The 26,950-nt window shown below is 38.0% G+C and overlaps 1 long non-coding RNA gene across 1 annotated transcript in view; it reads right to left on the reverse strand.

Moving 5' to 3' along the window:
- Nucleotides 1-26,950, reverse strand: part of LOC129060012 (uncharacterized) — a 162,187-nt gene that overhangs the window by 131,617 nt on the left and 3,620 nt on the right. Inside the window, exon 2 of the long non-coding RNA XR_008526319.1 lies at nt 25,771-25,844. This is a non-coding gene — a long non-coding RNA (uncharacterized LOC129060012). The remainder of the gene's footprint in view (nt 1-25,770; nt 25,845-26,950) is intronic.

A 26,950-nucleotide genomic window follows, 5' to 3' on the forward strand; every position in this document is an offset into this window, starting at 1 on the left:
AGATAAAGCCGAACTGTGCGTGGGGGCTCTGGTAATTGGAAGAGTCAATGGCTATATGATTCAAGAAAATAGTCTCCCTCGAGAAGGAGACTGATTGTCCTGCATTTATACAGCAGCTAACCAACACTAAGCAGACTTTCCTTTGCATATTATTGGTGCCAGCCCGATGAGGCAGAAAATTGCATCGTGTCATTTAATTTCCCAATCTTTGTTTTCATTGTATTAATCTTTTGGCTTTGCTTCACTTTATAATTTGAAGGCTCAGCAAGAAGCAAACCAAATGGAAATTCAGCTTACTTTCATGTCTAGCTGAATGTGTTTGGTGCAGTTTCCAAAAGTTTAATTCTACGTAATACTGTCCATGAATAATAATAGGCTGCTTCTGCATGCAGACTTATTAGTGTTTATTAAGGGTTGCCTTAAAGTTTCTGGGAAATGTGCCCAAAAGTCAGTCACCAAAACATGATTAACAAATTGGTTACAGAAGGAGAACAGATAATTTTTTAAAACAGAAGTATATCATCCTGTTGAGAAATAAGAACTAAAACCTTCAAAAACTGATTTAACCTAAGTGAGCTTTTCTTTCTCCCTACCGTCCTTTCCATTTTCCTTTCTTTTTGTGAAAAAGAAATAAACCTGAAACAATGCAGAGAACTGAGATTTCAGTGAACTACACAAGAAGCTAGTATTTTGAAATATAAATTAAGGCATCCACAATTTCGGGGGATGAAGGGTGACAGTGCAATGTAGAGCTTCAAACTGTTTGGATTTTGCAATCAAATTGATCTGGCTTCATATCCTGCCATCTCTGCTTGCCTGCTGTGTGTCTTTTGGTAAGGTATTTCACCTCTCCAAGCTCACTGCCCAGTCTGTAAAATAGAGTACGAATGTCTGACAGGGATGTTAGGAAAGGAAATGTGAAATGCATGTAAACACCCAGCACTGCGCCTGGCACTTAGGATGCCCTTGACGAGGGACATGAGACATTGCTATGGGGCTACATGCTGTTGCTATCACCTCAATGTCTACTCAACAATAAGTAAAGGAAGGAGTATAAAATATCAGTCAGGTCTCTTTCCTCTACCACAATAACCCTGTTGCCACCAAGACTGCATTTTGGAATGCTGAGATTTGGAGATGGGGTTTTCTTTTTCCTTCTGACTTCTATTATTTGTAATAACTACAAACTTAAAATATATAACTGGCCTTAAAACTGGAATATACCTACTACATTTTTCACTGCTACAAATGAACCTACCCACTTCCCCAAAGATATTGAATTATTGATTCTTCTGTGTTTGTGGGTTCATCTAAAACATCGTTTATAATGAAGCATAAATAACAAAGAGATAGCAGAAAACCAAGGAGGAATATGTGAAATCCATCTGAAATAGACAATGGGATCATTTAGAGTCTCAGATCTTACAACTGCTAAGCCCTTCTTCAAGGCAATATTTTAATAAGAACAGTGAATCTTACAAACATGGGTTAGAAAAACATGTACAGAGAAACTCACTGTACTTCCTCAACTAAAAATAAGGTTCAGCTGGAACTCTCTTTCTCATTAAAATTGTCTCAGTCTTTCCTGATCACCAATTATTTTTATAGACATTGATTCATGTGATACACTAGCCTTGTGGAACAAGAAGGGCAGGTATTATTGACTCCAGTTAAAAGATGAGAAAAACTGATAATTAGGGAGGTTTTGCCACATGTCCAAACCAATATCAGTGCTGAACACTTAGCAACTTAAAACTTCTGCCATCTCTATTCAGAGGAAAATACAATGATTCAAGAAACAGCCTTAGTACCCATAGAAATGGACCAGTAAAGGCTACTTTTTAAAGAAGAACATTAACTTTTACTTGTTTGTGTTTATAGAATATATCATTCTTAGAGGAGATATAGGTGAAATGTTTCTATGTTTACTTTTGTTAACTTTAAAAAATCATTGTAGCATCAAATTATTTCCTTTTAGTTCAAAAGATAGGAAACTCTTTTTTCTGATTTTCCTCAGATTCCTATCATGCTGTTTGTGCCAACCAACCCATTACAAATTGCAGAAATGACATTCGCCCTTCATCTGAGCTCCCCAGGCATCCACAAATAGCAACTGAAAGTCCCTAGGCCTCCTGTGACTTAGACTTCATTTTCCCAAGAGTTCCTGGAAACAATGTCAAATTACAAGAATTTGCACTCGTAGTCAGCTCAAAATACCTGCTAAGTTTGCTACTATACATCCTTTTCAAAGTGAGTCATCACTGTTATAAAATGAATTGGTCTTATATAAATGTCAATTTGGGGTTATATTCCTCAGGAAACTCAACCTGTTTCTAATACCTTGTTTGAAATCAGAGGATGGATGAGCTTCTGTCATACCATGTGACATGGTATAAATTTATCAAGCCTATTTTTTACCCAACAGTAGAGGTGCTTTAGGAAGTTAATTACCAGCACTTTGTGCTAACTGACAAGCAACCTCTTAGCTCCCAGTTACCATGAATGTTATTCCAAATAGTTAATCATGGAGCTAAATACAGATAAGGTGGAAGTATGCATACATCATCAAGACAAGCAGATTATATATTTTAAAAACTAGATCATTATGAACTCTGAAGCTAATGTTTAAGGTTATTCTTTAATGCTATTGCCAATTGCCTTTTCATTTTTTTCTGTTTTTTAAGTGTTAAGGTATCTTTTTATTGGCTCAATTCATTTCCTATTAGTCTTGGAATTTAACAAGGCTTCATGGCAAAGAAGGTCTGGAAGAGAACTTATTAACTTTCCCTCAGAGTAATGAGTCCCATATGGAATAAAGAAAGAATACCAACTTCCAAAAGACAAAAGTCATTAAAGTCAATAGAGGGTTAATGTGATTTTTAATAAGAGGCCCATTACAATTCTCAGGACCCATAATGTTGGTACCACACTGGGCATCTACTGAAATAAGTCAGAGTGGTTTCTTTATTATCCTCCACTAAAGATAAGGTAGCATCTTTCTCCCTAAAGTCTCATATTTTTCTCAGGGAATTATATATTACCCGTCATCCTTTTTCTTGTAAATAAACAAGACAATTATCACACTTGTCTTTCATAAAATATTTTCACTAATTAAAGCAAAAACTTCATTCAATTGTTCATTAGAAAATGAATTTGAATTTGGAATTAAGTGGCTCTAGTGTTAAAAGTAGTAACATAAAATTGACATCTTACATACTTTTATATCAGGTATGTATGCATTTAATACACAAAGAAATATTTCTTCTATCATAGGTATTGCTAAACATCCATACTTCATCTAGAGCCTCCTCTGAAAAACACCAAGTTTGGGAGTAAAAAAAATGGGGGCAAAAGTGACAACACAATTCAAGCAATTCAGGAAACTAAGAATGATTTCCACCATTGAAATTCCATGAGAAAACAAAGATTGTCATTTGGAAAGGCCTAAGGAAGGGAAAAGTAGAAGGAAAGAAAAGCTTTACCAAGGATGATAGGCTGAATGCTAGTTTTGGAGTTGGGAGACAAGGGCTTGGACCCCAGCTATGTCTCTAACCAGAAAAGTTACTTTGGCCAAGTCATTTTACTTCTATGAACTTCCACTTCCTTGCCTGTAAAGGGAGATGCTGGACATGGTCCAGGACAGAAAAGAAATTTCACCTGACATCCCACTGATAGTAAATTAATAGTGGGAGCCTGGAGAACTGTGTTTCAATATCGAATTGAATCCAGATGCAGCCAGAAAGAGTGCTGTGTTCAATTAGTAATGTCTGCCATGGAAGGGGAATGTGGGAACATTGCCACACTAATTTATCACCACATTAAATGATTCTTAAAGTTATCTTTCACTGTAACATTCTGTGATTCTATTAACTGTAACATACAACAGATTTTTTTTCTTGTCCAGGATTTTGACCTACCACAAATGGTTAAATGTCTCTCTCAAATCATAGCAGAATGTCTAAGCCACTAACTTTGGAAATACTGAACAGAATGATGCCCAACTTGGCAAAAAAAAGAGACTCAAAATAAAGAAAATGTATAGTGAAAGCTGGCCAGAGTAAGCTTGAAGATTCCCTATGATTCTAACAAAGGACTAGATAGAAAATAGCACTGTTACTCCTACTTGCCCTCCCTCAGAGGCTAACAGGCACACACCTAATTAACTCTGTATAATAAGAAAATTGCTCAAGTTGGTGACGCTGTCTCTGAGGATGATCCATTTCTCCACAATCCAATGACATAGCAATAATCATTGTTTATAATGAATTATGAAGACTGAATAATACAAAGTATCACCAACTTCAAGGTTTACCAATAAGGTGATTTGCAAGACAATATTTCATATCATGTGCTGTAATATTATTTATCAATGTTTAATAAGCACTTTATAACCTTTGGCAAGCAAATGAGAAATGGATTACCATAGAGAGGTGATGAAATATTTATAATTCACAATAGCTACTATTACACGGTAGCTGTTCAAGAAATCTTAATAGTAAATTGAATGGAAATATAATACTGTAATGGATGTGGAAGTGTTCAATCGGCCATTTGTAATGAAATATGAAAGTGTTTAAAGAGAGTAAATACATTTGTAATGGTTTTTGATTAGCTATAACTGTATGTGATTCAACCATCCATTATGAATGGTGTACAGACATTATGTTGACTTATAATATTTATAATAAAATTGACAGCCTTGAAGATTTTTAAGAATCCTTGCATGATGATGGGTATGTTAATTAGTTTGATTGTGGTAATCATTTTACAGTATATATGCATACCCAAACATCTCGTTGTATACCTTAAATATATATCATTTTTATTGGTCAGTTATACCTCAGTAAAGCTGGGGAAAGAAGAATCCTTACTTGTATTATTAACTTCCAATAATTAAATTTGTATCGTTGCTTTGGGGAAAAAAAAAAACTCTTTCTCGTTATCAAACTTTCCTAAAAATTTAAACTTGTGTTTCTTTAATAATTGGTCCTTATTTATGATTAGCGGTAGTATTCTTCATTTTTGATAAATCATAAATTTGACCTCTGTTTTTGCTCATATAAGACTTTATGTTTACAGGAAGTAGGCCAAAAACAACAAATAAATATCTATATAGATACAGATACAACATATATCTCCACTATGCTATGTAACACACATTATATTCTACCAGGAAAAAAAAATTCTCAAAAATTAAGACAATTGTATAGAATCATCAAAAGTTGCAGTCTCCCTGTATTGTTTAATACAATTACCATATCTGTAACTCAAATAACCCCTACTCACTAATTAATTCTTTCCTTCACAAACACTTCACACCCCTGCTTAACACCCTGCAATGGCTTTCTGGTTGCCATAAGATACAGACAACAGTGCCTACTCAGTCCACAGAGCCTGACAAAGCTCCTGCCAGCCCTGCATCCTCACTCCTCACCCCTCCATTCCCGCTCTATGAACTCCAGCTGCACCTGCCTGCTTTCTGTGCCTCAAAGAAAGCCTATCATGCTCTGTCTCAGGTGCTTTCCATATATTCCCTCTGCCTGAAACACATCTCTGGCCCAGCCACCTCCACTTTTTCTGCAGCAATTAATAATGTGTGCAATTGTCACATGTCTAACTCTTCCACTAGAATGTCAGCTCCATGAAGGAAGGAACTGTATACCTTCTATGTACTAACTATCTCCAGCTGTAGGACAGTGCCTTGCACATAACAATGCTCAGTGAATATTAATTGATTAAACAATAAATTAATGAATATATAAACAAAAGGCCCATTCACAGACAGTGTCAGGTACCAAGAGAAGATGAACAGAGCAGATCTCCTGACCTGTCATTATCTGAAGGTACCCTAATATTACTTCATTAAATATGAATTTGGTTTGATGGAAACGAATTGTAATAGTATAATCAGAATAGTATTGACAAGTTCAGGTATTTGGTTTTTAGGTTTGTGGCATGTTCTTACTAGCGGATTGCAACTCAGAACCAGTTCTGAGTTCACTTTTGTGAAGCCTACCACATTTTGATTAGTATATGGCATTGCATCCAATCTATTTATGCTGCCAATGATAAATTCACATGAGCTAAAGTGAGACTGATTCTTATCTGGATAGATACACAGCATGACCTCTGTCGTAGAGATCTTATGTTTCACAAAATATTATGTAAGTCAAACTATAACACTTATTTAGGACTTTTTGTGTTTCAGACAATCTTCTGAGCCAAGCAGATACAAAAGTAAAATGTGACATAATTTTTCCCTTTGGAAGCCGATAGACTCATGGGGAAAGTATACATGTCAATGTGTAGAATAACTTACCCATTTACTAACTACCTTGTTCTCCGTTTTGCTTTGATACCTATGCATAGGTCAGGATCTGGCCTGTTTTCTCTATCCTTGACTCTGTTAATACTAAAATTTCACTCTCTAAAGGTAAGTGATACTAGTACAAGAGAAATATTCTTGATTATACTTTGCTTCTGCTTTAAACTGGGCAAACAAACAAAAAAAAACAGCACACCTAAACTTAAGAGAGTAACCATCAGGTTTCTCCAGAGAAATAGAACCCAAGAGAGAGAGGTCGGGGGGCTGGCCAGTCCAAAATCTGTAGGCAGGTTGGCAAGCTAGAAATTCAGGCAGGATTTCTTTTTTTTTTTTCTTTTTTTTTTATTATTATTATACTTTAAGTTTTAGGGTACATGTGCACAATGTGCAGGTTAGTTACATATGTATACATGTGCCATGCTGGTGTGCTGCACCCACTAACTCGCCATTTAGCATTCGGTATATCTCCTAATGCTATCCCTCCCCCCTCCCCCCACCCCACAACAGTCCCCAGAGTGTGATGTTCCCCTTCCTGTGTCCATGTGTTCTCATTGTTCAATTCCCGTCTATGAGTGAGAACATGCGGTGTTTGGTTTTTTGTCCTTGCAATAGTTTACTGAGAATGATGAGGAAGGATTTCTATATTACAATCTTGAGGCAGAATTCTTCTCCAAGAAACCTCAACTTTTGCTCTGAGACCTTCAGTTGATTGGATGAAACCCACCCACATTAACCAGAGCAATCTCCTTTACTTAAAGTCAAATGATTGTAAATATGAATCACACCTACAAAATACCTTCTCAGCAACACCTACACTAATGTTTAACCAAACAACTGGGCATCACAGCCTAGCCAGTCTGGTAGATGGTATTATTGAGTGCAAACATTCATTCTTTCCTACACGCAGTAAGAGAAATAAACTTTCCTGATCTGTGATTTGACAACGTGGCTTGCTTTGACAAGTGGGACATGTGCTAATTCTGAGACAGTTTTGTCAGTGTCCCTTTGTGGTTTGATTTGGCTCAGTCTGGCTGTTCTCCACTGTTATGAGAATGGGTTCTTGTTCCAAACAGGGGCTTCTCCTTTATCTTAGGTCCTAAAATTAATACAGTGTGTGGAGCACATCAATCAAAATCTCACCACCAACCTGGATCAGAGCTGAAGCACAGAGCTAAGACACTGACATACAGCCACTGACATGTAACATGAGGAAAAATAAACCCTTATTTATTTCCAAAACTATTGAATTTTGAGGATTGTTCGATACACAGAAAGATTTCCAGCAAAAGCTAATTAATTCAAGACACTTTTGTGAAGCCTACCACATTTTGATTAGTATATGGCATTGCATCCAATCTATTTACGCTGCCAATGATAAATTCACATGAGCTAAAGTGAGACTGATTCTTATCTGGATAGATACACAGCATGATCTCTGTCGTAGAGATCTTATGTTTCACAAAATATTATGTAAGTCAAATTACTTAACACTTATTTAGGACTTTTTGTGTTTCAGACAATCTTCTGAGCCAAGCAGATACAAAAGTAAAATGTGACATAATTTTTCCCTTTGGAAGCCGATAGACTCATGGAGAAAGTATACATGTCAATGTGTAGAATAACAGGAGATTGCAGCTAAATTCTACCTTGTAAATTCTGGCTATGCCTTTCTGCTACACAAAACCTTCCTTGCATGCTTCAAGACTTTGTTACTGCTGCCTTCTATTGATTCCTGAGAAAGATCCATTCTCTTAAAACTAACATCTGTTTATCCATCTAGTCACTTAAACAGAAAAATGGCTTTGTCAAGAGAACCCAACTGAATGAGTAAAATACAGTCATGACTCAGAATCCCACCTTTCTTACTAGTCTTTAAGTCCCTCATGAAATCTAAGTCTAAATAGCGCTTCCCAACATTCTAAATTGTCCACACCTGTCCCAGCCAAGCTCTACAGCCTTATCTCCCACCATGCCTTCACACGAGCCTCCTACCCCAGGCAAGCTCCTCACTGCTGACCACTATGCTGACTGGGCTGATTACTGAAAACTTTGCCTCTAAGCCTCACCTTCACTCTTCTCAACTTGGCTTTGTAGCACTAGAATTGGGCTCTGCAAATCATGTCTGCCTTGCCAGGTGGGCTCTACCAATAAAGGGAATTAGGGGAAGGACTGGGAGAGAAAAAGAATCTTGCTTGTTCTTTCCAATTTGCTCCCTATTTCCGCCAGCATTCAAAAGAGTACTTCAACCTGGAAGGGGCAATTCACTGGCTCTAATTGCAGTAGCAGTTCTAGTTTGCTTTTTTTTCCCCAGACTCCCCGAGCTAGCCTTACCGTGCCTAGCTCAGGGAGTGAACTGCAACCTGGAGGACCAGAAAGAGACCTTTACTAGGACTCAGAAAGTCTTGTTCAAGAATCAGCTCTGCTACTCACTAGCCCTGTGAATTTAGGTCTTTCTCAGATTTAGATTTCTTACCTATAAGAAGGAGTATTTGGGTTAACTAATCTGCAACCCCTTTATAATTCCACTCTTCTAGAACTCTGAATTCTGAGTTTCTTATTGGTAAATTTTATCTGTCCAAGAATATTTTAACTCCATTAAGGTCAAAACCTTTGATTAAAACTTCCCCTAACCTCTGGTCAGCCTGGCAGTTTTGTGGGCCAAGCATACAGCAAGTGCTCCCAATCATTTCTAACTAAAATTTCAGATTTATATTGAAAATCTGTGTGAGCCAGAGGTTTCAAACTGGTGGTCTGGAAACCAGATTCTGCCCACAGCATGATTTGTTTAGCCCATGGTGACTCTTTAGTGGTTGCCATGATTTTAATACTGAGAGATTTTATATCAAATCCAAAATGCATCCTTCAGATTTCACAGATGAGAAAATTTGTGACAAGGAGGTAAAGGAAATTGTCCAACATCAAGGACTCAATCAAGGGAAAAATAGCCACTCAAATCTAAAGGCCTCTCTGATTTTGGGGTTCCTGAGCCTCTCTTGCTTCTGTAAAAATGACACCATGAAGTGGGGATTGGAGGATAGAAAGTTTAAATCTTAAACACTTTCTCTTGCCATTTGCCAAAGCCCCTCATTTGTCATCAGTGTACAGTAGGTTTTAATGTTCTAAATGATAAGGTGTCTTAAAACTTTTTCAATGCAATGTTTTTTTCAAGTAATTATAAATATCAACATTTCATTTCATTTGTATTGGCATTCATAATTCATAGAATTCACTGTGATTGATTTTGAAGAAAACTGATACCAGGGATATTTGTTCTCTGTAATGTAAAATTAATAGCAGATGCATGACTGAGGGAAACATTTTCCTGCTGTTTTCATAGTTATTAAAACTCCTGGACTCTGTTCTTTTTGTTTCTAACACATATGCTACACTGTCCCCATTGCCCACCTACTTTCTTGCCTCTTTTGTTGTTTTCTGCTTTGAAGTAATAACAACAGCAGCCACCATTTACTGAACACTTCCTATGAGATACAGAACAGATTGATAAATAATATCCGGATTAATACTTCAGAGAAGCTTTTAAAATAATATTATCCCCAATTGCCAGAGGCTGGGAAGAGTAATGGGAAGGTAGGGGGAAGTAAGGATGGTTAATTGGTACAAAAAAATAGTTAGAAAGAATAAGACCTAGTATTTGATAGCACAATAATTATTTAATTGCACATTTTTAAATAACTAAATGAACATAATTGGATTGTTGGTAATGCAAAGGATAAATGCTTGAGGGGATGGATACCCAATTTTTCATGATGTGATTATTACACGTTGCATGCCTGTATCAAAATATCTCATGTATCCCATAAATATATACACCTACTATTTAAAAAAGGAAAAAAGTAGTATTATCCCCATTTTACAAGGAAAAACACATGAGGCTCAGACACAATAAACGGATTGCTATCAATGACATAGCTAGTATCTGTCTGGTGGCAACAGTGTCCCTGAGCACTACATGATACTGTCTCTCTTGGTTTTCTTTCTTCCTGTATCTCCTCTATTTCTTAACCTCATTCACAGCCCCCTCTTACTCCAATGGATTCCAATATGTCGGTGATTCCTGGGTGTATTAGTCCATTCTCACACTGCTATAAAGATACTACCTGGCTGGGCGCGGTGGCTCACACTTGTAATCCTGGCATTTTGGGAGGCTGAGGCAGGCAGATCAACTGAGGTCAGGAATTTGAGACCAGCCTGGCCAACACAGTGAAACCCCATCTCTACTAAAAATACAAAAAATTAGGCTCAGACACAATAAACAGATTGTATGTGGTGGTGTACACCCGTAGTCCCAGCTACTCAGGAGGCTGAGACACAAGAATCACTTGAACCCAGGAGGCAGAGGTTGCAATGAGCCGAGATTGTGCCACTGCACTCCAGCCTGGGAGACAGAATGAGACTCCATCTCAAAAAAAAAAAAAAGATACTACCTGAGACTGGGTAATTTATAAAGAAAGGAGGTTTAATTGACTCACGATTCCACATGGCTGGGGAGGCCTCAGGAAACTTACAATCATGGAGAAAGGCAAAGGGGAAGCAAGGCACATCTTACATGGCAGCAGGAGAGACAGAAAGTCCATGGGAAACTGCTATTTTAAAACCATCAGAGCTTGTGAGAATTTCCTCACTATCACGAGAAGAGCAAGGGGAAAACCACCCCCATGGTCCAATCACTCCCACCAGATCTCTCCCTCAACATGTGGGGATTACAATTCGAGATGAGATTTGGGTGGGGACACGGAGTCAAACTGTATCACCAAGCTTCTATCTTCATTCATGTCATCAACCAATATAATAGGCCGAATGCACATGTCCATCCCAGACCTCTCTCCTAAACTCAAATCAGTACATGGTTGTAGTTAAAAGGAAGATATAGAGATGATTACGCTGGCTCCATCCTTTGCCGGCTATATGGCCTTGGACAAGGCACTTAAACTTTCCAGCTTCAGTTTTCTTATCTGTAAATGGAATAATAGAGCTAATGCAAGGATTAAATGAGACCATACCTATAAGGCACCTGGCATTTAATATATATTCAATAAATATTAGCTACTATAATTATTATTGTTATTATATTTCAGACTACCTGGGTCAGCCCAACATAAGTAACCTTATAGCCCTTCAAACCTCTGGAATCTATCATCTATACTCATATAAGAAGGTGTCTTGCTAAATTTCAAATCTGCCCACCTCTCCTCACCTCATATAAAATTCTCTGGCAGATCACCATAATCTTTAGAATGAGATCCAAATATCTCAGCAGAGGCAACCCTTCAACATCCAGTCTCTGTTGACTCTACAGTCTTACCTCCCACCATCTTCAATCTCTAAAGGAAAAAAAATGTCTACTCCTGCCATTAATACAAACTAGTTGTTCATGTCTCAGCATGCTGGAAAATGCGGTTTCCAGGAGCCAAAAATGCCTTCCTAACTCCTTCCTGCCCTTCTAAATGCTACCCATATCTCCATCTTCCCATGTCTTCCCTAACTCCTGAAGTCTGAGTTTGCTCCCTCCTTTGGGTGGTCTTTGAAGCCTGCCCTTGCTTTAGTCCTTATCACAGAGAAGCCTCACTCCTGGTTTGCTGCTCAGCCTTACTTAGTAGACTCGAATTCCTGAGTTGAGTCTCTTAACTCTGCAACCTAGCATCAGGCACCCGACAACTAAAACTCTGCTAAGACGGCAACTAGGTTCTAAGATGAAAAGTAGGCATGTTGATGGCACAATCACAAATCTGTTGTGCAAACACAAAATGTTAATGCTGAGGACAACATTACAGATCTGATCAAACAGTTCTTTCCATTTGCACATGAAACCCCTAATACTTAGGGAGGTCACGTGACTTGTTCAACTTTATACAGTTATTCATGCAGTCCAGGCTCATCCCAGAACACCAGTTTGGGAAGGGTAAGTAATGTGAACCCAGGCCTCAAACTTGAACACATCCCACTCCAGGTTCATTTAAGTCATCTATTTACTTATACCCTATTTTGTTACAGAAAGGATTTAGGACAGTTTGAATAAATACTTAAAATAAGACTTAGTTTTCTTAAAGCCAATAAAAGAATCATACAATTTTGGAAGATGGAGATTGTGAAGTGGGGCAAAAATAGGGAAGCCAGAAAGAGACAGGCCAAAACCCCTGTGAAGTTAGTATTTAAAGCTCCATAATGAGATCTGGTGCATTTTCTAGGAGCAGGTTACAAATTTGCTTTTAAACTCACAGAAAATAGGTATAATCTATTCTTGAATTACAGTATAATATTAAAAATTACACTGATGCTGAAATCTGAAAGAAATTTCTCCCATAAGTCTTTGTGAAGAAAAAAATGAAATAAACAGTATCTTTTAAATAATCCTGAGTTGCATAATGTCATTCTGTATAATATTCTTCAATGAAGTTCCAAAGCATTAACAAAGTGCAATTCAAGAAAATTGGGGGAATTGAGTGGAGGACAAAATAATATGGACAATATATACAGTTCTCTGCACTGAAGAGGTGGTACACTCCATGAGGGCAAGAAGCCCCTCTCTTGTTCATTGCTGTGTGCCTTAGCACACTGTCTACCACAGTAGGGAAGCTCAAGAGTTCAAATGTTCAACAGAGAACTAAACAAATCTACATAAAAAAAAAAACAAATCTACATAAACAGTTCATACTCAGTCAGTCAAGTGAGAAAAGTAAAATGTGAGAAGTTACAGCTTTTCAAGACAGAACCAGGTTGTTGACTGGGATCCCTGCAGACATCAGTTCCAGGTGCCACATTGGTATGCAAAGAATTTGAACAACAGTTTCAGAAGAAACATTTCAAGTTTGCGGTTAATACTAAATTGGAAGAGACAGCAAATAATGAGAAACAAAGCAGGCAGATAAAAGAGTTTTAGATATTTCAAGTACCTACCCAGCTAATAAATGCAAATGAAGTTCAGTGCAGATAAGCACAGAATTATGAGTCTGGAAGCAAAGAAGAGAAAGGAGGACTGTCTGCTTAATGGAAATGAGCTGCACGGTGCTGACCAGGAATGAGATCTGGGGAATTAATGCAGAAGAAATCCCTCAAGCTTTCAGCTCACTTTGCTGCTATGGAAAAGAAACACGATGATGAGCTGTATTAAACCACAATACACAACAATCAAGTCACGCTCCACATTGGGTGAAAATGAAACCAAAGCAAGAAAAGAATAATTTTTTTTTAATTGCCATTCTGTTCAGGGCAGGACCATCCTCACTGATTTTTTTTTAAATCTCAACCTTAAGCAATTGTCTTCTACAGATTTATTGAAATGTGTTTTTTTATTATTTGCTTGTATTCTCTGTCATTTTCCATGTTGTCTCACAATTACTCAAGGGTCCCCAGAATACTGTCATCACACCTGAGAGCCAGAGCCATCACTGTACAAACAGAAGACGCTTAGATGGCAAAGGTTAAGTGGCTCCTTTTGCCAAAGCTATACATTGCCTTTTTTCCTTTTATTTTCTTTTTGATTTTCCTTTTGTTGTTGTTGTTGTTGTTGTTGGTGGTGGTGGTGGTGGTGGTATCGGTGGTGGTCGTGGTGGTAAAAAAAAAAAAAAAAAAAAAGAGTCGTAGATTCATAGCTTTTAAAACTGAAAGGCGCTCTAAGTATACCTTTATGAGCCTCCTAACTATAAAGAGAGTAGCTATTATTAGCACCATGTAGCAGATGACCTTGCCAGACCCAAGGGCTCAGTGATATCAGCCAACCACATTATAGTCCACTCTAGAACTATTTAAGTCAAACCCAGTACCAGAGACAGGTGTGATAAGAGTACCTAAAGGCTTTCCTAGCCAAAAATGATTCTCCCTATTCCTGCTTCAGTTCCTGAAATTCCATATTAATTCACACAATATTTCTTGACTCTCCACTATGGGCTTGGCACTGTTCTAAGCATTGATGATATAATAGCCAACAAAAGAGACTATATCCCTACCTTTGTGGAGCTTAAATTATAGTGAGCAGAGACAGACAATAAATAAACAGACGTGAACTAGACAGTCTCAAATAATAGGAAGCACTAGGAAGTTAATAAACTGAATGATGTAGAGAGAAACAGGAGAGGGATAGGGGAACTATTTGAGGAGGATGGTTTAAAAAGACTACTCTGAGGAGGTGACACTGAAGTAATTAAAATTTGAATGATCAGGCACTCATAAGGAAAGTCCATACCAAACTATAATTATGACCTGGGGAGTAAAGGCATTTTAAAAAATTATAATTTACTAAAATCTCATTCCAAATTAATTTCTCAGATTTTTTTTCCCAATACCTTATAGAACTGTGTAAAACAAAGAAAAAGAAGAGAAAATAGATTATATATGATAAGGGGGAAGGAAGAATACAATGGGTTGGGAACCCAGAATTCAGACTAAAGAGCAAGCCCTAGACCTTGGTGAAGGAGAAAACAGGGAAAACTGCTTACTAAAAGGGAGAGAAATATTTCAAGCACAATTATAAGTGCATACTCTACTAGATTTAGCCATATTTTCCCCCAATAACCTTACTTCAGACATGACACTTTCTTAATTAGCGACTTTTACATAGATAACTTATGTAAATTAATAGTTCGATTTTCTTTTGAAATAGGATAAGCTGTAGAATACCGCAGTGGTCAGCCTAAGATGACCCCCAGTGATCCCCTCCTCCTGGTATTCCCGTATGTAATTGTCTTTCCTAAGTGTGGGTTAGACCTAGAGACAGATTCAATAAAAGACAGAAAATGTGACTTCTCTCAGAGAAGTCAGATGCCATGCTATGAGCTGCCTTCCGGAGAGGCCCATGTGGCAAGAAATTGAGGGATGACTGTATATTAGTCTGTTTTCATGCTGCTAATAAAGACATACCCAAGACTGGGTAATTTATAAAGGAAAGAGGTTTAACGGACTCACAGTTCCACATGGCTGGGGAGGCCTCACAATCATGGCGAAAGGCAAAGAAGAAGCAAAGACACATCTTACATGGCGGCAGGCAAGAGAGCTTGTGCAAGGGAACTCCCATTTATACAACCATCAGATCTCGTGAGACTTATTCACTATCACAAGAACAGTATGAGGGAAACCACCCCCATGATTCAATTATCTCCACCAGGCCCCACCCCTTGACACATGCGGATTATTACAATTCAAGGTGAGATATGGGTGGGGACACAGCCAAACCATATCAGACTGAATCCCACCAAACAATCACATAAGTGAGTTTGGAAGTGGATCTTCTCCCAGTTTAACTTTAGATGACACTGCATTTCCAGCCAGTACTTTGATAGCAGCCTCATGAGAGAAACAGGCAGGTGTACCTCACTAAGCCATATCTGGATTCCTGACCCATACAGTGAGATAATAAATGTTTGTTGCTTTAAGCTGCTAAGTTTTGGAGTAACGTGTTACAGTGCAACAGACAACTAATATATACTTGAAAGTATTTTCAAGTTGTGGTTTCATCCTTTTGGTGTTTTATGCTTTCCCCCAGGTCCTGCTGATAGGGTAAAACTCTGTCTCTCCCATGCTTCCTTGAGGATCTACTGAAGGTTGGGACCAAGGTGGGACTGGAAACAAAGGTGGCGAGTTAAAGAATAATAACAATAGTTGGTCATTAAATTCTATTTCATTCCTAATACAATCCCATAATAATATCACATGGTAAAACCCTAGCAAAGTGACTATTTGTCTATAATTTTAATTATTTGCTTAACCAGTCAGATCTTGATGATTTTCTTTTCTGGGGTTAGTTTGGGCATCACTAAGCTCAAGCAACCAAGGGATACCACACCCTCTCCACCTAAAGAAGAGAACCAAATCCCCATCCTCCCACTGCCTGAGAGTATTACAGCCAATCTTTCCAGCAGCAACTCTTTCTTGGTGGCCCCTGAAGTTCCCAACTTGACTTTACCACTCATAGAAGCAAATAAAATATGATAAGCTCCCAACCAATACCAGGAAAGAGAATTAAATCAATTACTATCATTAAGAGTTTGGAATTCAAACTGAATTACTTTTGGATTAAACATCATCATGTCTCTAATATAAATTTAACTTCAGGTGAACCAAAAAGGAGCTATTCTTATAAGCGTGTAAATGAATAACATGCTTGCTGTGGTTTGAATGCCCCCTCTAAAACCCACCTTGAAACTTAATCCCCAGAGTGGCAGTATTGAGAGGTTGAGAGGTGAGCCTTTAAGAGGTGAATAGAACCCTCAAGAATGGATTAGTCCATTCATGGATTAATGCATTAATGGATTAGTGGGTTATCATGGGAGTGGGACTCATGGCTTTATAAGAAGAGGAAGAGAGACATGAAGAGCACATTCAGCCCCCTCTCCACGTGATGCCCTATACTGGCTCAGGACTCTGCAGAGAGTCCCCACCAGCAAGAAGGCCCTCACCACACGTACCCCCCTCAATCTTGGACTTAGCCACCATATCTGCAAGAAATATGTTCCTTCTCTGTATAAATTACCCTGTTTCAGGTATTCTGTTATAAGCAAGAGAAAATGGACTAAGACAACCCTCCTTGCTTATTGTTGAAAAGCTAAGGAATTTCTCCAGAACCTGTACAAGGTTGCTCCTATCATCCCAAAATAAATACAATACTAATCAAAAAAGACAGCCCCTATATAGCACCTGTCACTGGCTATCAGCAACAAGGCATTACACAGTAGGTCTTCTTGACCACAGCAACACCAGTGATATCGGCCTTTGTAAATTCAAACAGGCAGTTCTGTACTATGGAGAACTTCCAAATATAAAGACAAAAAAATACATTTAAAAGACCTTGGAAAGCATTCCTCCCTTGCCCCGTGGCCTCACTGTGAGGGGAACCAGTCCAACAGAGCCAATCCAAAGGAGAGAAGCCTTGGAGAACTCCCCTGCTTCCAGCTCTTTGTTTAAATCTTTCCACAACACTGGCCTACATAAAAATCAATATATAAGCCAACCTTTCATAATCAACAGTTCTTGTAAATAGGTTTCCATTCCGGGAACAGCTATAGATTTAAGGCCAAACTCTCTGCTGTGAAATCACTGAATGCCAAGTAAGAATACCTAAATTAGAACTTGGCTCTAACAACACCGATCATCCTTGCCATCGTTTAAAATTTACCTTCACAAACGAAACTTTGTGGGAAGCAATGGAAAAACATGCTTTTCCTGTAAACCTCTCCTTGATATATTTCATCTTCAAAAGAAGAAATCGAATTTCAATTTTAAAGTTTCCTTTGCCAGATTCAATAAATGTTCAGGCATCTACTTTTTAATCTATGCCCATTAGATTTGCACTGATAACCCTCACTTTTACCTTGCTGAGAATCCTTTTCAGCATTTACATTTTAAATCTCTCTCTTATTGAAAATCACAATGTTTCTCCTAGGGTTAAAGTTTGGGAAGTTCTTTAAATATATCTACGTGTATATGTATAATATATATATATTTAAATTTCACTTTAATATCGACATTGCTATATAGCATTTGCTTTGTAGTTAAAAGGTGAGAGCAAAGCCTCAAATTTTACCAGAAGCCCCAAAGACTAAACCTCCAACTCCCTCATATATCGAGTCCATTAGGAGATTTTTTAAGTTAGAAATTCATTTTTCTTTTTTTTTTAATGCTGCACATAGTTGCTTTATGTTCTACTGAGCCTAGTGCTCAGGTATTTATGAAAACAGAACATTTGAAAAGTCAGTGATCTCAAGGTATCATGCCTGTACCAAGCACAAAGGAGCACCAAAGGGCAAAGTGAGGCAGAGATGATGATCTTTTTATATGTATTAATGCTACTAAGCAATCAAATACAATTTTTAAAAAGATGGCTTCCTGGGTTCATACAATGACTTTTTATGAAGAAAATGAAACTAAATAATACATTCTGTCCTCCCACACCTTTGGTTTTTTGGAAGGTTTTTTTTGTTTTGTTTTTGTTTGTTTGAGACAGAGTTTTGCTCTTGTTGCCCAGGCTGGAGTACAGTAGTGCAATCTCAGCTCAATGCAACCTCTGCTTCCTGAGTTCAAGCGATTCCTAGCCTCCCAAGTAGCTGGGATTACAGGTGCCCACCATGCCTGGCTAATTTTTTTTTTTTTTTTTTTTTTTTTTTGTATTTTTAGTACAGATGGGAGTTTCGCCACGTTGGCCAGGCTGGTCTCGAACTCCTGACCTCAGGTGATCTGCCCACCTCGGCCTGCAAAAGTGCTGGGATTACAAGTGTGAGCCACCATGCCCGGCCCTCGCACACCTTTGAATTTATCTCTTTTTATTCATCGGATTGTTGGTCGTTCCTTTTATGTACTCTTAAAAATTATTTCAGCTTTTCTCAAAATGGGCAGTATTTTCCACAACGTGCAAAATTTATTAAGTTTAAAGGAAAAAGCTTGTGAGAGTCACTGAATTTAAAGATTGCAGAATGAAAGAAGAAATTGCTATAGAAATTTCCTTGTATCCTCACTGCCAAATTTTAAGAAAAGCAAAACTACATTCATTTGAAAAAATATTCATATAAATGATACTGTATTCATTACACTGGTTGGTCAGAATAATCAATTCTCTACATCAAAATTAAGATGTCAATGTTTTTAAATATTTCATCTTATAAAATTATTTGAATGCATCATTAACATTCTCTGAGAAGCTTCTCAAATTTTATGTACATTAGACTGCCAAATCTCTTAAAGGTACAATTTTATTGAATTTTTCAATAAAATATTCTTTCTATATTCTATCAGTAAAAATGATTTTAAAACCTGTCCTTTACAGAAGGAAAAACTTGTAAAATCCAAATAAACTCTGTCATTTAATTAACAGTATTGTACCAATGTTAATTTCTTTGTTTGATAAATATACCGTCATTATGTAAGACGTTACCATTGGGTGAAGCTGGGTGAAAGGAATACAAAAATGTTGTACTGTATTTGCAAGTCTTCTGTAACTCTAAAATTATTTCAAAATAAAGGTTTTTTAATAAAAACTACTCTTTGAATTTCAATTTAAGATGGGCAATTGGAGAAAAAAATCTTCTAACATTTAATTTAGAGTCTATTCATAAACATGCAATTAACAGAAAACATGTGTTCTCAATTGACTTCTGACATTAAGCCTATTTTATAGTTCTAGAAACCACATTAAAGCAAAAGAGTCAGGATTCCAACATGAGCACAATGTATTTGTATTCTCATTTAGACCAAGGCCTTTCAAAGTCTCTTTATATCAACATCTATTTTTGATCACAGAAAGGCAGAGAAAGCAGTTATTTCTTGAACAGAATTCTCCAAAATAGTAAAGCATTTTAAAAACCACACTTTGTGAAAAATCTGTATTCATGGACATAGCAAAATATTGAACTTACCTATGTTCATTATTTCCATGGAAATATTACATACAGAATGAATATGTATATCTTGACTCATGAGATTTTTGAAGCTTTTGTGACCAGCAGACATGTTATATAATCCCTTAATAAATAATGAAACCTAATTATGCCAAAGTGTAATGGTATCTACATGTCTGCCCAATGAAGAAACCCACTGTCAGCTCAAACCCAATGTAGAAATTACTCTTCCTACCAAAAAGCTTAAGAATCCATAAACCCCTCTCCACTTTAGCACAAAGGTAAACAAGGGAATGACTCAAATGGAAGTGGAAAAAATGAAGAATTGGGAAAAATAGTTAGAAAAGTTATATTCAAATAATAATGGGTACAAACACTTTGTGGTATATTAGAGGAAGTAACCCATGGAAGCAATACAGATGACGAAGTCACAAGAGATCAAATCTAGACTTAGGGTAACTGCTGATACAGACGATGAAAATTCTCTGCAATTAGTGAAAAGAGTTCTAATAACAAGACGATTCTGATTCCAGCACAAATGAATGGAAAAAGAACAGAATGCCACAGAGAGAAGAAGATGTGGAGAAGCTGAACTACCAAACAGGAGAAATTGGAACCAGAACAGAACAGAAATAATTCGCATCATCGTTAGAGATACAAAATTATTAGGCATCAATTTCTTATCAGGAAGAGCCAGGAATGAATAGCTAAGTGCACTGGTATACCATTTGGTATTTTTGTTTAATATGATCGCACTTAAGCCAACAGTAAAATAAAGTCTATGCAACTCATATTCCACAGTATACATTCAATCATTCTCAATTAATACCTTTATTGGCTTAAACCTGAGTTAAAGAAACTCTCCTGATGTTCATAATCCTTCCTGGTCTCTGGATGGAGTGACCACACTAACAGTGGGGACCACACTAACAGTGGGGACCACACTAACAGTGGGGTTCACCCTGTGCCTGGAGGGGCCCAGGTTATCAGCCAACCCATTAACCATCCTTCAACGCAGAATGTTACCCTACCCAGCCTTGTTTCTGGGTGCTACAAAGGAGATGTCATTCATTTGGCTACATTTAACATTTGCAATAAAGTGGCAAAGTATCATCATGGCTTTTTCACTCTATAGCCCTTCAAACGGGCAGCTAAAAAGTGTTACATATTATCTGAGTTTTAAATATCCAAATATAAAGCTCACAAAGCTCTCTGCAGTATCACACAGTCAGTGAAACACAGAATAAGAAACAACTTTCAAAACATTACAGCAGTTCCACAGTTCGTAAGAGTTGTATACTTTATTAAGATTTCAACATAATCACATATTAGCGAAAACAATTGCTCTTTAAATCCGTCAAATCATTAATGTACTACACTTATAGACCACAGTCTATTACACAGGTCCCCAGAAGTTCAACTGTAACCTTCAAAAAACAATCTAGGCTTCACTTGAACTAGCTTCAGATGAGAAGTCAGTAAGGAAACAAGTATTTTTAGCCAGAGGTCTAGTTTCAATGAACAAGTATAAAAACACTCAATTATTTAATTCCTTGAAGCATTTTTTTAAAATCACATGATTTACTAAAGATATTTGGCCTGCTTTCCTAAAAGGAAAGTAGGTGCTAAGAAAATCAAACCATAGTGGAACTGGGGAATATTGTGGTGAAATATAAAATCATTAGACTATTTCAGACAATATCTCAAACTTGCCCAAAATATCTGTACATCTTCACAGTCCCTTACTGTAGTAAAGGTAAGGCAGCCTTTACAGAAAAGGGAAAGTGGAGGAACAAAACAGAAGGCATCCTTACACTCAGCAGGTAGATTCACGAACTTTCTGAGTTCACTCCACAAATACTTGCTGAATGCCTAGCATGTGCTTGGCATTGAGCTACAAGAAAACCATTCTGCTAAGCAAAATGATGCAGTGCTTCACCTCCTACAGTTAACACCTAGCAGGCAAGACAGACAACAAACCACATATTTTATTTATCCTTCTGATACCTGCTAGAAAGAAGAATTTCAGAATGCAGAGCCAGCCTACATAAGAGGTTCACATATATTCAGGAGGGTAAGGAGAGACACATTCATTTCCTCAAATAACAGCAAAAGTAACTCAAAAAATGCTATTTGATGAGATCTTTCTGTGACAGAAGGTATTTCACGTGCATTGTCCCACATGCTTTTAACTTTCACAATAACCTTTGGGTGATAAGTGGGTTAATATTTAACATCCAGATTATTTAGTCTAGGAAACTGAGGCTCAGAGAGTAAAGGGCCTTAACTAAGGTCCCAGCCCCTAGGCAATGGATCCTTCTTTGCACAGCCCCACTGAAGGGGGCCCTTCAGTCATACACCCTCACCCAGGTGAGAAGGGTTTGCTGGGCTGCCTAGGTGACATGGGTGCAGGAGAGGCCAATCCAGGGAAACTTCCCCCTAACCAGGACAAGCCTCTCCTCCTTCAATAGCCTGGAAAATATGAGATTAGGCTTCCCTCTGGGGTCCAAATGGAGAAAGAGCCCACTCCACAATCCTAAAAACCCAAGCAGAATGGAAGAATATCTTACTAATGCACATTGTCAAAAACAGACCAGGTAAATTTATTTCAAAATCTGATATTATTTCATAATAAAAATTAAATTTTGAGAGGAAGAAAGGGAGCAGAATAGCTAACACATTCTCTTTTATTAAATATTTTCTTCAAGAAAAATTACCAAATTAATCAGGCCAAAACAGCTTCTCATATCTACCATCACACATTGAAATGAAAACTTTTCTTTCTCCCACCACCTCTTCCAAAACGCAGCATTGAATGAGACTGGTAGGTAACTGAATAACCTTTGGATTTTTCTTTTCTTTTTATAAAACTGTCATGCTGCACACATCTCAGCAATGTGTCTGTATTCTCTTTATCGAAAGCGGCTCTATAAAATCGAAATACAATGTAAAAGATGACCTCCAGCGAGAATCTGTGGTTTGCCTAGAAAAGAGGCGGCTGGGCTCGTCGTGCAGTTCCACCCACAGCCTGTGGTTCTGGCTCCCTGAGAGCTCTGCAGGACTGCAATGCAGTAAAGAGTCGCTTTCAAACGAAAGGCGGCGGGGAGGGAGAGAGCAAGGTTGCAATTTCCTTGTGTGCATTGAGCCTGAGCATTTTCTATTTCCACTGAATATGAAGAATCATGGTCTTGTTTTAAGGATTTAAGAAAAAGAAGACAGTTTAAAACCAAATGCCTGCTCTCTGCTATGGCAGTTCTATTGGCAGGCTGTAATTTGTCGAGGGTAGGTAATGGAAATGCAGTTATGTTTGTATAATCCATGAGCTGTTTATCAGCTATGTGAAGCCCAAAGATACAGGTGGCAGCAAATCTCTCTGGGAAAAAAAATCTTTCAACTCCGAAAAAGAAAGAGAGAAATTCCCACCATTTTCATATAAAATTCAGTTCTACTTCATTTCTTTGTAAATCTGAAACAAAAAGTTAAAGAGGTTAATGGAGGAAAATTAAGAACCTATGGGGCAAATAGGCATGTTTCAAATCACACATGGAACATAAATATGTGTTTCTCAGAAAGAGAATATTTCTATTCATGTCCTGACATATCTTTAGCCTATAATTTAGAGGCAACTTCCACAAATGAGAGCTCTGAACAAATCACTCCTTTGACACTAGGTTTGCAACAACCAGAAACCTTCTTTTGAGGAAAAAAGCTATTTGCAATCAATACAGGCAGTCATTTGATGCATTTGTTTGTTTGAGTTTTTTTCTTATTATTCTTTGCTTTTCTGGAAGAATCAAGTCCTCACTAAAACCACACCTTCATCTGAAGGTATTAAACAAGCATTCACTAGTTTTGTAGTGAGAAATAACATACACAGATATAAACATGATAGGTTCCTTAAGAATCATGTAAAGCAAACTGAAAATTGCTTCTTTATTCACAGATATCAGTATTTACTCCTGAGTTTCCATTTTCTTCCCTGCATGTTTTTACTCTGAGATATAATCTTGCTTCATCTTTTCAATGTCAATATGTCAGTCTTAGACTGAACCAACAACAATGAATATACAGCTTATTTGGTAATAAGCAGAAGGTACATGCACAGACTACAAAAATACCACGTAAATACATCTCAGGATACAGTAGCATTAAATTTCCATTTCAGCATATCTTGCAACCACACTGCATAACACTAAAGAGACTGAAGTAAAATGATATTTCAGACCAGAGTTTGCTTGTGTGGTTTTTATCCTGATCAGCAGCTGCACTTTTTAAATGAAAAGAGGAAAACACATAAATCATAAGATTTTTCTCCTGCTTAAATGTCCCTTACTGCTATATTGCTTTCTTTTTTTTTTTTTTAATTATTATTATACTTTAAGTTTTAGGATACATGTGCACAACGTGCAGGTTTGTTACATATGTATACATGTGCCGTGTTGGTGTGCTGCACCCACCAACTCGTCATTTAGCATTAGGTATATCTCCTAATGCTATCCCTTCCCCCCCTCAACTCCCCACAACAGGCCCCAGTGTGTAATGTTCCCCTCCCTGTGTCCACGTGTTCTCATTGTTCAATTCCCACCCATGAGTGAGAACATGTGGTGTTTGGTTTTTTGTCCCTGCGATAGTTTGCTGAGAATGATGGTTTCCAGCTTCATCCATGTCCCTACAAAGGACATAAACTCATCATTTTTTATGGCTGCATAGTATTCCATGGTGTATATGTGCTATATTGCTTTCTATAACCTCAAGTGAGCTTCAAAAGTGCATTCTGCCATCAGCATCCAGCTGTACAAAGAACAGGCCATTCTAGATTGTTTTTTTAATTAATTAATTTTTTTTTTTGAGACAGAGTCTCACTCTGTGGCCCAGGCTGGAGTGCAGTGGTTTAATTACGGCTCACTGCAACCTCTGCCTCCAGGTTCAAGAGATTCTCGTCCCTCAGCCTCCCAAGTAGCTGGGATTACAGGTATGTGCTATCACACCCTGCTAATTTTTGTATTTTTAGTAGAGACAGGGTTTCACCATGATGGCCAGGCTGGTCTCAAACTCCTAGCTTCAAGTGATCCACCTGCCTCAGCCTCCCAAAGTGCTGGGATTACAGGCATGAGCCACCATGCCCAGCCTAATTTTTTATTCTTTGGTAGAACACTTGCTCTCTGGACTCATAATGACCAATTTTGCCAAGATCCTAAAGGTATGGGGTCCCTCTCCTTCACAAGGTCCCTGTCGGGATTCAATGCAGCAATCTCCATAAAGAACATCACACAGCACCTAAGCACATAGCAAGCACCATTAACATATAGGAGATGGTGGATGAGACTAGAGCTGGTGGTGAAGATGGAAATGGTGAACAAAATTTGAGTGAATCTCAGTTTGGGTCTGTTAGAGCATGCTGTAATGATTAGTTCCCTTTCCTTTGCCTATCATTGCCTGCAACAGGTTTTCTATACCTAACCCCAGGGCACAACTGTAGGCAGGACATGTATTCTCACGCCATGGAGCAGGGCAGGACCCAAAGACTGTCTGAGTCAGAGAGTATGTGTGGAATGACAGGAACGAGCTGAGGCAAGCACTCCTGGGGGAGTGTTTTCACGTGGGCTTCCCAGACCAACCCCAGTCCAGTAAAAGCAGAGCGCTACTCTGTATTTAGTAGTTCTAGGGACCCCAGGAATTCTGGACATGGGACAAAGCTGCAGCCGATTTCTACTCCAACTGCTGCCTCTTTGCTATCTGTGAAGGAACTCAATCAGTCTCCACTGGAAGAGCAGTCCTGATCCACTCCTAAGCCTGCATCAGGTTCTTATGTCATTTATACCTACTTTTCACCAAAAATGACACATGGCGTAATTTGTGGATGTAACCTAGTAGATCTACTTCTTAGTCACAGAGAATAGATCACATGTCAGTTTCAGCCCCCATCATTGCTGACTATGCCCCTGTGGAATACTTGGTTTCCAAAGCAGACTCTCTGTAATGAGCATTGTTTTCTTTTAAGCTGCTGCCACCACTGACTGGTGGGAAACATCTATTATTTTATATCGACTTTCATAAGTACAGATTCTCATAAATACATCAAGAATCAGGCATTTTAGTACTTACCATGTGTCATGACTATGTCAGGTGCTGGAGACCACAAAATAAGTGGCCCATCTCCAAGGCAAAGGATCAGCAATCTAGTAGGGAAGATAGATATAACTTGATTGACATGATATGAAATTATAACATGATGTGGAAGGGCTAAAATGAGGGCATGAACAAATTGTGAAAATACAGAGCTGGATATAATTAATTTCTGCCATTTTCTGTCTGAGGTGGTTTATAAAATCTCCACAGAATTTGTTGCAAACACAATAAAAATTAGATACCCTTTCGATTAACTACGTCCTTCTGGCATTTTGTCCTTATCCTTTAACCTCATTTCAATTGCGTCCCGGTTCCCACACTGTATTATTAATGGAAATGTTTCCCGTCATTATCCAGCAAGATTGTTACGTAGATATTTCTGTTCTGGAAGATGCTTGAGAACTTCTTTAGCTGATAAAATAATTAACCTTTTGGACTACTATGGCCACTTACTGCTAGGCACAACTCTCAGGGATTCTGACTACAGTACTTAGAAAATATAGAGCATCTGTTTTGCATGTGTATGTAGTATGTATAGCCTAGCAAATAACTACTCATAAAAATAAAATTTTGCTATCGTTAAAGGGTTAAATAATGATCATCCACATAATCATGTATCTATAACAGTCAAATCTCAATTTCGGGGGCTCCTAAAGAACAGAAATTTTACAAAAAATCACTGGGGGCCAAGGCCAACACTACAGGAGCAAAGGAGGCTGCCATCTGCATATGATCATTTGAGGATTGTGGAAGAACTATCTGCCCCCAAGAATCAGGGGACTTGTGAATATAAACAGACTGGACTCAGACTCTGGGTCCTACGGAAAGATGCCCCTCTTTTCCCTTATTTTTCTCCATACTGTAAAGAACAGAATCCAGTGGCTTTGCCCATGCAGTCAAGGTCCTCTATCATCTAGTCCCAATCCATATCCCACCTTCCCCATAACAAAGCCTTTACCCCAACCAGACTAGCATAATCATTGTCCTCAGTTCATGTTTTCTTCTTTCCCCTCAGGTGGAGATAGGGCCAGGCAGAAGTTTTGCTGGAGAATCAGTTCTGCTTCAGAATCAGCTCCATTACTCAAGGGATGTCTCTGCACCATTACAGTGAGTCCCAGATGCTCAAATCATATTGTAGATAATCAAATTAGCAACT

Source organism: Pongo abelii, chromosome 5 (assembly GCF_028885655.2).
Source record: "Pongo abelii isolate AG06213 chromosome 5, NHGRI_mPonAbe1-v2.0_pri, whole genome shotgun sequence".
NCBI classification, from domain to species: domain Eukaryota; kingdom Metazoa; phylum Chordata; class Mammalia; order Primates; family Hominidae; genus Pongo; species Pongo abelii.